This window comes from Pelobates fuscus, chromosome 1 (genome assembly GCF_036172605.1).
Source record: "Pelobates fuscus isolate aPelFus1 chromosome 1, aPelFus1.pri, whole genome shotgun sequence".
Lineage (NCBI taxonomy): Eukaryota > Metazoa > Chordata > Amphibia > Anura > Pelobatidae > Pelobates > Pelobates fuscus.
Genome location: NC_086317.1, coordinates 129145543 through 129160193, shown reverse-complemented (window position 1 = coordinate 129160193; position 14651 = coordinate 129145543). Strand labels below are relative to the sequence as shown.

Here is a 14651-nt window from a genome sequence, read left to right as displayed (position 1 = left end):
AGGAAAAGACATGGTGTGCTCTTGTTTTCTGGACTCAATCAAAATAATTTTGATTTGAGCTCTAATTTGCGTTATTTTTACAGTTACAGATTGGGGATGATAATAATGTGAATTTTTGTTTGTGTTAGTTGTTTTTAAGACAAGCCTTAGTGTTATGCACTACACATCGGGGGGAAAAATGTGTGCTTTTTTCCTGTCGATTTTGCCGTCAAGTGTCAGGGCAAATTGGTTCTCTTTGCCGAGGTGAGGAAAAGACATGGTGTGCTCTTGTTTTCTGGACTCAATCAAAATAATTTTGATTTGAGCTCTAATTTGCGTTATTTTTACAGTTACAGATTGGGGATGATAATAATGTGAATTTTTGTTTGAATAAGTTGTTTTTAAGACAAGCATTATTGTTATGCTATAGGTATCAATGGGAAAAATGGTGCTTATTTCCAACTTGTGGAACTGCCATGAATGCGACTCTGTGCCTATTTATGGTGTAAAAATTCCCTGGACCCTCCATTAAAATAGCCTTGCAAATAAATGACGGTTGACTAACACAGACAGTAACGTGAGTTTACAAAGTTCTCTGAGGAACAGAGTTTTGTAGAAAAGTCGACGAAGATGGGATTCGAACCCATGCGTGCAGAGCACAATGGATTAGCAGTCCATCGCCTTAACCACTCGGCCACCTCGTCTGACAGTGGCGCACGCATGCTGTTTGACGCAGTCGGTGAAGTGCACTGTGGCCGTATCTCTAATTTGTGTTATTTTTACAGTTACAGATTGGGGATGATAATAATGTGAATTTTTGTTTGTGTTAGTTGTTTTTAAGACAAGCCTTAGTGTTATGCACTACACATCGGGGGGAAAAATGTGTGCTTTTTTCCTGTCGATTTTGCCATCAAGTGTCAGGGCAAATTGGTTCTCTTTGCCGAGGTGAGGAAAAGACATGGTGTGCTCTTGTTTTCTGGACTCAATCAAAATAATTTTGATTTGAGCTCTAATTTGTGTTATTTTTACAGTTACAGATTGGGGATGATAATAATGTGAATTTTTGTTTGTGTTAGTTGTTTTTAAGACAAGCCTTAGTGTTATGCACTACACATCGGGGGGAAAAATGTGTGCTTTTTTCCTGTCGATTTTGCCGTCAAGTGTCAGGGCAAATTGGTTCTCTTTGCCGAGGTGAGGAAAAGACATGGTGTGCTCTTGTTTTCTGGACTCAATTAAAATAATTTTGATTTGAGCTCTGATTTGCGTTATTTTTACAGTTACAGATTGGGGATGATAATAATGTGAATTTTTGTTTGAATAAGTTGTTTTTAAGACAAGCATTATTGTTATGCTATAGGTATCAATGGGAAAAATGGTGCTTATTTCCAACTTGTGGAACTGCCATGAATGCGACTCTGTGCCTATTTACGGTGTAACAATTCCCTGGACCCTCCATTAAAATAGCCTTGCAAATAAATGACAGTGGACTAACACAGACAGTAACATGAGTTTACAAAGTTCTCTGAGGAACAGAGTTTTGTAGAAAAGTCGACAAAGATGGGATTCGAACTCATGCATGCAGAGCACAATGGATTAGCAGTCCATCGCCTTAACCACTCGGCCACCTCGTCTGACAATGGCGCGCGCATGCTGTTAGACGCAGTCGGTGAAGTGCACGGTGGCCGTATCTCTAATTTGTGTTATTTTTACAGTTACAGATTGGGGATGATAATAATGTGAATTTTTGTTTGTGTTAGTTGTTTTTAAGACAAGCCTTAGTGTTATGCACTACACATCGGGGGGAAAAAAATTTGATTTGAGCTCTAATTTGCGTTATTTTTGCAGTTACAGATTGGGGATGATAATAATGTGAATTTTTGTTTGAATAAGTTGTTTTTAAGACAAGCATTATTGTTATGCTATAGGTATCAATGGGAAAAATGGTGCTTATTTCCAACTTGTGGAACTGCCATGAATGCGACTCTGTGCCTATTTACGGTGTAACAATTCCCTGGACCCTCCATTAAAATAGCCTTGCAAATAAATGACAGTTGACTAACACAGACAGTAAAGTGAGTTTACAAAGTTCTCTGAGGAACAGAGTTTTGTAGAAAAGTCGACAAAGATGTGATTCGAACTCATGCATGCAGAGCACAATGGATTAGCAGTCCATCGCCTTAACCACTCGGCCACCTCGTCTGACAATGGTGCGCGCATGCTGTTAGACGCAGTCGGTGAAGTGCACGGTGGCCGTATCTCTAATTTGTGTTATTTTTACAGTTACAGATTGGGGATGATAATAATGTGAATTTTTGTTTGTGTTAGTTGTTTTTAAGACAAGCCTTAGTGTTATGCACTACACATCGGGGGGAAAAAAATTTGATTTGAGCTCTAATTTGCGTTATTTTTGCAGTTACAGATTGGGGATGATAATAATGTGAATTTTTGTTTGAATAAGTTGTTTTTAAGACAAGCATTATTGTTATGCTATAGGTATCAATGGGAAAAATGGTGCTTATTTCCAACTTGTGGAACTGCCATGAATGCGACTCTGTGTCTATTTATGGTGTAAAAATTCCCTGGACCCTCCATTAAAATAGCCTTGCAAATAAATGACAGTTGACTAACACAGACAGTAATGTGAGTTTACAAAGTTCTCTGAGGAACAGAGTTTTGTAGAAAAGTCGACGAAGATGGGATTCGAACCCATGCATGCAGAGCACAATGGATTAGCAGTCCATCGCCTTAACCACTCGGCCACCTCGTCTGACAGTGGCGCATGCATGCTGTTAGACGTAGTCGGTGAAGTGCACGGTGGCCGTATCTCTAATTTGTATTATTTTTACAGTTACAGATTGGGGATGATAATAATGTGAATTTTTGTTCGTGTTAGTTGTTTTTAAGACAAGCCTTAATGTTATGCACTACACATCGGGGGAAAAAATGTGTGCTTTTTTCCTGTCGATTTTGCCGTCAAGTGTCAGGGCAAATTGGTTCTCTTTGCCGAGGTGAGGAAAAGACATGGTGTGCTCTTGTTTTCTGGACTCAATCAAAATAATTTTGATTTGAGCTCTAATTTGTGTTATTTTTACAGTTACAGATTGGGGATGATAATAATGTGAATTTTTGTTTGAATAAGTTGTTTTTAAGACAAGCATTATTGTTATGCTATAGGTATCAATGGGAAAAATGGTGCTTATTTCCAACTTGTGGAACTGCCATGAATGCGACTCTGTGTCTATTTATGGTGTAAAAATTCCCTGGACCCTCCATTAAAATAGCCTTGCAAATAAATGACAGTTGACTAACACAGACAGTAATGTGAGTTTACAAAGTTCTCTGAGGAACAGAGTTTTGTAGAAAAGTCGACGAAGATGGGATTCGAACCCATGCATGCAGAGCACAATGGATTAGCAGTCCATCGCCTTAACCACTCGGCCACCTCGTCTGACAGTGGCGCACGCATGCTGTTAGACGTAGTCGGTGAAGTGCACGGTGGCCGTATCTCTAATTTGTATTATTTTTACAGTTACAGATTGGGGATGATAATAATGTGAATTTTTGTTCGTGTTAGTTGTTTTTAAGACAAGCCTTAGTGTTATGCACTACACATCGGGGGAAAAAATGTGTGCTTTTTTCCTGTCGATTTTGCCGTCAAGTGTCAGGGCAAATTGGTTCTCTTTGCCGAGGTGAGGAAAAGACATGGTGTGCTCTTGTTTTCTGGACTCAATCAAAATAATTTTGATTTGAGCTCTAATTTGTGTTATTTTTACAGTTACAGATTGGGGATGATAATAATGTGAATTTTTGTTTGTGTTAGTTGTTTTTAAGACAAGCCTTAGTGTTATGCACTACACATCGGGGGGAAAAATGTGTGCTTTTTTCCTGTCAATTTTGCCGTCAAGTATCAGGGCAAATTGGTTCTCTTTGCCGAGGTGAGGAAAAGACATGGTGTGCTCTTGTTTTCTGGACTCAATCAAAATAATTTTGATTTGAGCTCTAATTTGCGTTATTTTTGCAGTTACAGATTGGGGATGATAATAATGTGAATTTTTGTTTGCATAAGTTGTTTTTAAGACAAGCATTATTGTTATGCTATAGGTATCAATGGGAAAAATGGTGCTTATTTCCAACTTGTGGAACTGCCATGAATGCGACTCTGTGCCTATTTATGGTGTAAAAATTCCCTGGACCCTCCATTAAAATAGCCTTGCAAATAAATGACAGTTGACTAACACAGACAGTAATGTGAGTTTACAAAGTTCTCTGAGGAACAGAGTTTTGTAGAAAAGTCGACGAAGATGGGATTCGAACCCATGCGTGCAGAGCACAATGGATTAGCAGTCCATCGCCTTAACCACTCGGCCACCTCGTCTGACAGTGGCGCACGCATGCTGTTAGACGCAGTCGGTGAAGTGCACGGTGGCCGTATCTCTAATTTGTGTTATTTTTACAGTTACAGATTGGGGATGATAATAATGTGAATTTTTGTTCGTGTTAGTTGTTTTTAAGACAAGCCTTAGTGTTATGCACTACACATCGGGGGAAAAAATGTGTGCTTTTTTCCTGTCGATTTTGCCGTCAAGTGTCAGGGCAAATTGGTTCTCTTTGCCGAGGTGAGGAAAAGACATGGTGTGCTCTTGTTTTCTGGACTCAATCAAAATAATTTTGATTTGAGCTCTAATTTGTGTTATTTTTACAGTTACAGATTGGGGATGATAATAATGTGAATTTTTGTTTGTGTTAGTTGTTTTTAAGACAAGCCTTAGTGTTATGCACTACACATCGGGGGGAAAAATGTGTGCTTTTTTCCTGTCGATTTTGCCGTCAAGTGTCAGGGCAAATTGGTTCTCTTTGCCGAGGTGAGGAAAAGACATGGTGTGCTCTTGTTTTCTGGACTCAATCAAAATAATTTTGATTTGAGCTCTGATTTGCGTTATTTTTACAGTTACAGATTGGGGATGATAATAATGTGAATTTTTGTTTGAATAAGTTGTTTTTAAGACAAGCATTATTGTTATGCTATAGGTATCAATGGGAAAAATGGTGCTTATTTCCAACTTGTGGAACTGCCATGAATGCGACTCTGTGCCTATTTACGGTGTAACAATTCCCTGGACCCTCCATTAAAATAGACTTGCAAATAAATGACAGTTGACTAACACAGACAGTAACGTGAGTTTACAAAGTTCTCTGAGGAACAGAGTTTTGTAGAAAAGTCGACAAAGATGTGATTCGAACTCATGCATGCAGAGCACAATGGATTAGCAGTCCATCGCCTTAACCACTCGGCCACCTCGTCTGACAATGGCGCGCGCATGCTGTTAGACGCAGTCGGTGAAGTGCACGGTGGCCGTATCTCTAATTTGTGTTATTTTTACAGTTACAGATTAAGGATGATAATAATGTGAATTTTTGTTTGTGTTAGTTGTTTTTAAGACAAGCCTTAGTGTTATGCACTACACATCGGGGGGAAAAAAATTTGATTTGAGCTCTAATTTGCGTTATTTTTGCAGTTACAGATTGGGGATGATAATAATGTGAATTTTTGTTTGAATAAGTTGTTTTTAAGACAAGCATTATTGTTATGCTATAGGTATCAATGGGAAAAATGGTGCTTATTTCCAACTTGTGGAACTGCCATGAATGCGACTCTGTGCCTATTTATGGTGTAAAAATTCCCTGGACCCTCCATTAAAATAGCCTTGCAAATAAATGACAGTTGACTAACACAGACAGTAATGTGAGTTTACAAAGTTCTCTGAGGAACAGAGTTTTGTAGAAAAGTCGACGAAGATGGGATTCGAACCCATGCATGCAGAGCACAATGGATTAGCAGTCCATCGCCTTAACCACTCGGCCACCTCGTCTGACAGTGGCGCACGCATGCTGTTAGACGCAGTCGGTGAAGTGCACGGTGGCCGTATCTCTAATTTGTGTTATTTTTACAGTTACAGATTGGGGATGATAATAATGTGAATTTTTGTTTGTGTTAGTTGTTTTTAAGACAAGCCTTAGTGTTATGCACTACACATCGGGGGGAAAAATGTGTGCTTTTTTCCTGTCGATTTTGCCGTCAAGTGTCAGGGCAAATTGGTTCTCTTTGCCGAGGTGAGGAAAAGACATGGTGTGCTCTTGTTTTCTGGACTCAATCAAAATAATTTTGATTTGAGCTCTGATTTGCGTTATTTTTACAGTTACAGATTGGGGATGATAATAATGTGAATTTTTGTTTGAATAAGTTGTTTTTAAGACAAGCATTATTGTTATGCTATAGGTATCAATGCGAAAAATGGTGCTTATTTCCAACTTGTGGAACTGCCATGAATGCGACTCTGTGCCTATTTACGGTGTAACAATTCCCTGGACCCTCCATTAAAAAAGCCTTGCAAATAAATGACAGTGGACTAACACAGACAGTAACGTGAGTTTACAAAGTTCTCTGAGGAACAGAGTTTTGTAGAAAAGTCGACAAAGATGGGATTCGAACTCATGCGTGCAGAGCACAATGGATTAGCAGTCCATCGCCTTAACCACTCGGCCACCTCGTCTGACAGTGGCGCACGCATGCTGTTAGACACAGTCGGTGAAGTGCACGGTGGCCGTATCTCTAATTTGTGTTATTTTTACAGTTACAGATTGGGGATGATAATAATGTGAATTTTTGTTTGCGTTAGTTGTTTTTAAGACAAGCCTTAGTGTTATGCACTACACATCGGGGGGAAAAATGTGTGCTTTTTTCCTGTCGATTTTGCCGTCAAGTGTCAGGGCAAATTGGTTCTCTTTGCCGAGGTGAGGAAAAGACATGGTGTGCTCTTGTTTTCTGGACTCAATCAAAATAATTTTGATTTGAGCTCTAATTTGCGTTATTTTTACAGTTACAGATTGGGGATGATAATAATGTGAATTTTTGTTTGAATAAGTTGTTTTTAAGACAAGCATTATTGTTATGCTATAGGTATCAATAGGAAAAATGGTGCTTATTTCCAACTTGTGGAACTGCCATGATTGCGACTCTGTGCCTATTTATGGTGTAAAAATTCCCTGGACCCTCCATTAAAATAGCCTTGCAAATAAATGACGGTTGACTAACACAGACAGTAACGTGAGTTTACAAAGTTCTCTGAGGAACAGAGTTTTGTAGAAAAGTCGACGAAGATGGGATTCGAACCCATGCATGCAGAGTACAATGGATTAGCAGTCCATCGCCTTAACCACTCGGCCACCTCGTCTGACAGTGGCGCACGCATGCTGTTTGACGCAGTCGGTGAAGTGCACGGTGGGCGTATCTCTAAGTTGTGTTATTTTTACAGTTACAGATTGGGGATGATAATAATGTGAATTTTTGTTTGTGTTAGTTGTTTTTAAGACAAGCCTTAGTGTTATGCACTACACATCGGGGGGAAAAATGTGTGCTTTTTTCCTGTCGATTTTGCCGTCAAGTGTCAGGGCAAATTGGTTCTCTTTGCCGAGGTGAGGAAAAGACATGGTGTGCTCTTGTTTTCTGGACTCAGTCAAAATAATTTTGATTTGAGCTCTAATTTGCGTTATTTTTACAGTTACAGATTGGGGATGATAATAATGTGAATTTTTGTTTGAATAAGTTGTTTTTAAGACAAGCATTATTGTTATGCTATAGGTATCAATGGGAAAAATGGTGCTTATTTCCAACTTGTGGAACTGCCATGAATGCGACTCTGTGCCTATTTATGGTGTAAAAATTCCCTGGACCCTCCATTAAAATAGCCTTGCAAATAAATGACAGTTGACTAACACAGACAGTAATGTGAGTTTACAAAGTTCTCTGAGGAACAGAGTTTTGTAGAAAAGTCGACGAAGATGGGATTCGAACCCATGCGTGCAGAGCACAATGGATTAGCAGTCCATCGCCTTAACCACTCGGCCACCTCGTCTGACAGTGGCGCACGCATGCTGTTTGACGCAGTCGGTGAAGTGCACGGTGGCCGTATCTCTAATTTGTGTTATTTTTACAGTTACAGATTGGGGATGATAATAATGTGAATTTTTGTTTGTGTTAGTTGTTTTTAAGACAAGCCTTAGTGTTATGCACTACACATCGGGGGGAAAAATGTGTGCTTTTTTCCTGTCGATTTTGCCGTCAAGTGTCAGGGCAAATTGGTTCTCTTTGCCGAGGTGAGGAAAAGACATGGTGTGCTCTTGTTTTCTGGACTCAATCAAAATAATTTTGATTTGAGCTCTAATTTGCGTTATTTTTGCAGTTACAGATTGGGGATGATAATAATGTGAATTTTTGTTTGAATAAGTTGTTTTTAAGACAAGCATTATTGTTATGCTATAGGTATCAATGGGAAAAATGGTGCTTATTTCCAACTTGTGGAACTGCCATGAATGCGACTCTGTGCCTATTTATGGTGTAAAAATTCCCTGGACCCTCCATTAAAATAGCCTTGCAAATAAATGACAGTTGACTAACACAGACAGTAATGTGAGTTTACAAAGTTCTCTGAGGAACAGAGTTTTGTAGAAAAGTCGACGAAGATGGGATTCGAACCCATGCATGCAGAGCACAATGGATTAGCAGTCCATCGCCTTAACCACTCGGCCACCTCGTCTGACAGTGGCGCACGCATGCTGTTAGACGCAGTCGGTGAAGTGCACGGTGGCCGTATCTCTAATTTGTGTTATTTTTACAGTTACAGATTGGGGATGATAATAATGTGAATTTTTGTTTGTGTTAGTTGTTTTTAAGACAAGCCTTAGTGTTATGCACTACACATCGGGGGGAAAAATGTGTGCTTTTTTCCTGTCGATTTTGCCGTCAAGTGTCAGGGCAAATTGGTTCTCTTTGCCGAGGTGAGGAAAAGACATGGTGTGCTCTTGTTTTCTGGACTCAATCAAAATAATTTTGATTTGAGCTCTGATTTGCGTTATTTTTACAGTTACAGATTGGGGATGATAATAATGTGAATTTTTGTTTGAATAAGTTGTTTTTAAGACAAGCATTATTGTTATGCTATAGGTATCAATGCGAAAAATGGTGCTTATTTCCAACTTGTGGAACTGCCATGAATGCGACTCTGTGCCTATTTACGGTGTAACAATTCCCTGGACCCTCCATTAAAAAAGCCTTGCAAATAAATGACAGTGGACTAACACAGACAGTAACGTGAGTTTACAAAATTCTCTGAGGAACAGAGTTTTGTAGAAAAGTCGACAAAGATGGGATTCGAACTCATGCGTGCAGAGCACAATGGATTAGCAGTCCATCGCCTTAACCACTCGGCCACCTCGTCTGACAGTGGCGCACGCATGCTGTTAGACACAGTCGGTGAAGTGCACGGTGGCCGTATCTCTAATTTGTGTTATTTTTACAGTTACAGATTGGGGATGATAATAATGTGAATTTTTGTTTGCGTTAGTTGTTTTTAAGACAAGCCTTAGTGTTATGCACTACACATCGGGGGGAAAAATGTGTGCTTTTTTCCTGTCGATTTTGCCGTCAAGTGTCAGGGCAAATTGGTTCTCTTTGCCGAGGTGAGGAAAAGACATGGTGTGCTCTTGTTTTCTGGACTCAATCAAAATTATTTTGATTTGAGCTCTAATTTGCGTTATTTTTACAGTTACAGATTGGGGATGATAATAATGTGAATTTTTGTTTGAATAAGTTGTTTTTAAGACAAGCATTATTGTTATGCTATAGGTATCAATGGGAAAAATGGTGCTTATTTCCAACTTGTGGAACTGCCATGAATGCGACTCTGTGCCTATTTACGGTGTAACAATTCCCTGGACCCTCCATTAAAATAGCCTTGCAAATAAATGACAGTTGACTAACACAGACAGTAAAGTGAGTTTACAAAGTTCTCTGAGGAACAGAGTTTTGTAGAAAAGTCGACAAAGATGTGATTCGAACTCATGCATGCAGAGCACAATGGATTAGCAGTCCATCGCCTTAACCACTCGGCCACCTCGTCTGACAATGGCGCGCGCATGCTGTTAAACGCAGTCGGTGAAGTGCACGGTGGCCGTATCTCTAATTTGTGTTATTTTTACAGTTACAGATTGGGGATGATAATAATGTGAATTTTTGTTTGTGTTAGTTGTTTTTAAGACAAGCCTTAGTGTTATGCACTACACATCGGGGGGAAAAAAATTTGATTTGAGCTCTAATTTGCGTTATTTTTGCAGTTACAGATTGGGGATGATAATAATGTGAATTTTTGTTTGAATAAGTTGTTTTTAAGACAAGCATTATTGTTATGCTATAGGTATCAATGGGAAAAATGGTGCTTATTTCCAACTTGTGGAACTGCCATGAATGCGACTCTGTGCCTATTTACGGTGTAACAATTCCCTGGACCCTCCATTAAAATAGCCTTGCAAATAAATGACAGTTGACTAACACAGACAGTAAAGTGAGTTTACAAAGTTCTCTGAGGAACAGAGTTTTGTAGAAAAGTCGACAAAGATGTGATTCGAACTCATGCATGCAGAGCACAATGGATTAGCAGTCCATCGCCTTAACCACTCGGCCACCTCGTCTGACAATGGCGCGCGCATGCTGTTAGACGCAGTCGGTGAAGTGCACGGTGGCCGTATCTCTAATTTGTGTTATTTTTACAGTTACAGATTGGGGATGATAATAATGTGAATTTTTGTTTGTGTTAGTTGTTTTTAAGACAAGCCTTAGTGTTATGCACTACACATCGGGGGGAAAAAAATTTGATTTGAGCTCTAATTTGCGTTATTTTTGCAGTTACAGATTGGGGATGATAATAATGTGAATTTTTGTTTGAATAAGTTGTTTTTAAGACAAGCATTATTGTTATGCTATAGGTATCAATGGGAAAAATGGTGCTTATTTCCAACTTGTGGAACTGCCATGAATGCGACTCTGTGTCTATTTATGGTGTAAAAATTCCCTGGACCCTCCATTAAAATAGCCTTGCAAATAAATGACAGTTGACTAACACAGACAGTAATGTGAGTTTACAAAGTTCTCTGAGGAACAGAGTTTTGTAGAAAAGTCGACGAAGATGGGATTCGAACCCATGCATGCAGAGCACAATGGATTAGCAGTCCATCGCCTTAACCACTCGGCCACCTCGTCTGACAGTGGCGCATGCATGCTGTTAGACGTAGTCGGTGAAGTGCACGGTGGCCGTATCTCTAATTTGTATTATTTTTACAGTTACAGATTGGGGATGATAATAATGTGAATTTTTGTTCGTGTTAGTTGTTTTTAAGACAAGCCTTAATGTTATGCACTACACATCGGGGGAAAAAATGTGTGCTTTTTTCCTGTCGATTTTGCCGTCAAGTGTCAGGGCAAATTGGTTCTCTTTGCCGAGGTGAGGAAAAGACATGGTGTGCTCTTGTTTTCTGGACTCAATCAAAATAATTTTGATTTGAGCTCTAATTTGTGTTATTTTTACAGTTACAGATTGGGGATGATAATAATGTGAATTTTTGTTTGAATAAGTTGTTTTTAAGACAAGCATTATTGTTATGCTATAGGTATCAATGGGAAAAATGGTGCTTATTTCCAACTTGTGGAACTGCCATGAATGCGACTCTGTGTCTATTTATGGTGTAAAAATTCCCTGGACCCTCCATTAAAATAGCCTTGCAAATAAATGACAGTTGACTAACACAGACAGTAATGTGAGTTTACAAAGTTCTCTGAGGAACAGAGTTTTGTAGAAAAGTCGACGAAGATGGGATTCGAACCCATGCATGCAGAGCACAATGGATTAGCAGTCCATCGCCTTAACCACTCGGCCACCTCGTCTGACAGTGGCGCACGCATGCTGTTAGACGTAGTCGGTGAAGTGCACGGTGGCCGTATCTCTAATTTGTATTATTTTTACAGTTACAGATTGGGGATGATAATAATGTGAATTTTTGTTCGTGTTAGTTGTTTTTAAGACAAGCCTTAGTGTTATGCACTACACATCGGGGGAAAAAATGTGTGCTTTTTTCCTGTCGATTTTGCCGTCAAGTGTCAGGGCAAATTGGTTCTCTTTGCCGAGGTGAGGAAAAGACATGGTGTGCTCTTGTTTTCTGGACTCAATCAAAATAATTTTGATTTGAGCTCTAATTTGTGTTATTTTTACAGTTACAGATTGGGGATGATAATAATGTGAATTTTTGTTTGTGTTAGTTGTTTTTAAGACAAGCCTTAGTGTTATGCACTACACATCGGGGGGAAAAATGTGTGCTTTTTTCCTGTCAATTTTGCCGTCAAGTATCAGGGCAAATTGGTTCTCTTTGCCGAGGTGAGGAAAAGACATGGTGTGCTCTTGTTTTCTGGACTCAATCAAAATAATTTTGATTTGAGCTCTAATTTGCGTTATTTTTGCAGTTACAGATTGGGGATGATAATAATGTGAATTTTTGTTTGCATAAGTTGTTTTTAAGACAAGCATTATTGTTATGCTATAGGTATCAATGGGAAAAATGGTGCTTATTTCCAACTTGTGGAACTGCCATGAATGCGACTCTGTGCCTATTTATGGTGTAAAAATTCCCTGGACCCTCCATTAAAATAGCCTTGCAAATAAATGACGGTTGACTAACACAGAAAGTAACGTGAGTTTACAAAGTTCTCTGAGGAACAGAGTTTTGTAGAAAAGTCGACGAAGATGGGATTTGAACCCATGCGTGCAGAGCACAATGGATTAGCAGTCCATCGCCTTAACCACTCGGCCACCTCGTCTGACAGTGGCGCACGCATGCTGTTTGACGCAGTCGGTGAAGTGCACGGTGGCCGTATCTCTAATTTGTGTTATTTTTACAGTTACAGATTGGGGATGATAATAATGTGAATTTTTGTTTGTGTTAGTTGTTTTTAAGACAAGCCTTAGTGTTATGCACTACACATCGGGGGGAAAAATGTGTGCTTTTTTCCTGTCGATTTTGCCGTCAAGTGTCAGGGCAAATTGGTTCTCTTTGCCGAGGTGAGGAAAAGACATGGTGTGCTCTTGTTTTCTGGACTCAATCAAAATAATTTTGATTTGAGCTCTAATTTGCGTTATTTTTGCAGTTACAGATTGGGGATGATAATAATGTGAATTTTTGTTTGAATAAGTTGTTTTTAAGACAAGCATTATTGTTATGCTATAGGTATCAATGGGAAAAATGGTGCTTATTTCCAACTTGTGGAACTGCCATGAATGCGACTCTGTGCCTATTTATGGTGTAAAAATTCCCTGGACCCTCCATTAAAATAGCCTTGCAAATAAATGACAGTTGACTAACACAGACAGTAATGTGAGTTTACAAAGTTCTCTGAGGAACAGAGTTTTGTAGAAAAGTCGACGAAGATGGGATTCGAACCCATGCATGCAGAGCACAATGGATTAGCAGTCCATCGCCTTAACCACTCGGCCACCTCGTCTGACAGTGGCGCACGCATGCTGTTAGACGCAGTCGGTGAAGTGCACGGTGGCCGTATCTCTAATTTGTGTTATTTTTACAGTTACAGATTGGGGATGATAATAATGTGAATTTTTGTTCGTGTTAGTTGTTTTTAAGACAAGCCTTAGTGTTATGCACTACACATCGGGGGAAAAAATGTGTGCTTTTTTCCTGTCGATTTTGCCGTCAAGTGTCAGGGCAAATTGGTTCTCTTTGCCGAGGTGAGGAAAAGACATGGTGTGCTCTTGTTTTCTGGACTCAATCAAAATAATTTTGATTTGAGCTCTAATTTGTGTTATTTTTACAGTTACAGATTGGGGATGATAATAATGTGAATTTTTGTTTGTGTTAGTTGTTTTTAAGACAAGCCTTAGTGTTATGCACTACACATCGGGGGGAAAAATGTGTGCTTTTTTCCTGTCGATTTTGCCGTCAAGTGTCAGGGCAAATTGGTTCTCTTTGCCGAGGTGAGGAAAAGACATGGTGTGCTCTTGTTTTCTGGACTCAATCAAAATAATTTTGATTTGAGCTCTGATTTGCGTTATTTTTACAGTTACAGATTGGGGATGATAATAATGTGAATTTTTGTTTGAATAAGTTGTTTTTAAGACAAGCATTATTGTTATGCTATAGGTATCAATGGGAAAAATGGTGCTTATTTCCAACTTGTGGAACTGCCATGAATGCGACTCTGTGCCTATTTACGGTGTAACAATTCCCTGGACCCTCCATTAAAATAGACTTGCAAATAAATGACAGTTGACTAACACAGACAGTAACGTGAGTTTACAAAGTTCTCTGAGGAACAGAGTTTTGTAGAAAAGTCGACAAAGATGTGATTCGAACTCATGCATGCAGAGCACAATGGATTAGCAGTCCATCGCCTTAACCACTCGGCCACCTCGTCTGACAATGGCGCGCGCATGCTGTTAGACGCAGTCGGTGAAGTGCACGGTGGCCGTATCTCTAATTTGTGTTATTTTTACAGTTACAGATTAAGGATGATAATAATGTGAATTTTTGTTTGTGTTAGTTGTTTTTAAGACAAGCCTTAGTGTTATGCACTACACATCGGGGGGAAAAAAATTTGATTTGAGCTCTAATTTGCGTTATTTTTGCAGTTACAGATTGGGGATGATAATAATGTGAATTTTTGTTTGAATAAGTTGTTTTTAAGACAAGCATTATTGTTATGCTATAGGTATCAATGGGAAAAATGGTGCTTATTTCCAACTTGTGGAACTGCCATGAATGCGACTCTGTGCCTATTT

At 39.2% G+C, this 14651-nt stretch overlaps 4 non-coding genes across 4 annotated transcripts; all 4 read right to left on the bottom strand.

The window, feature by feature from the left end:
- Window positions 1-601: 601 nt before the first annotated feature.
- On the bottom strand, window positions 602-683 carry TRNAS-GCU (transfer RNA serine (anticodon GCU)). Its single transcript has one exon. It is a non-coding gene; the product is annotated as a tRNA-Ser (tRNA).
- Window positions 684-4272: 3589 nt separating this feature from the next.
- TRNAS-GCU (transfer RNA serine (anticodon GCU)) lies at window positions 4273-4354 on the bottom strand. The gene has a single exon. It is a non-coding gene; the product is annotated as a tRNA-Ser (tRNA).
- A 3456-nt stretch (window positions 4355-7810) lies between these two features.
- Window positions 7811-7892, bottom strand: TRNAS-GCU (transfer RNA serine (anticodon GCU)). Its single transcript has one exon. It is a non-coding gene; the product is annotated as a tRNA-Ser (tRNA).
- A 4705-nt stretch (window positions 7893-12597) lies between these two features.
- Window positions 12598-12679, bottom strand: TRNAS-GCU (transfer RNA serine (anticodon GCU)). The gene has a single exon. It is a non-coding gene; the product is annotated as a tRNA-Ser (tRNA).
- Window positions 12680-14651: the final 1972 nt, after the last annotated feature.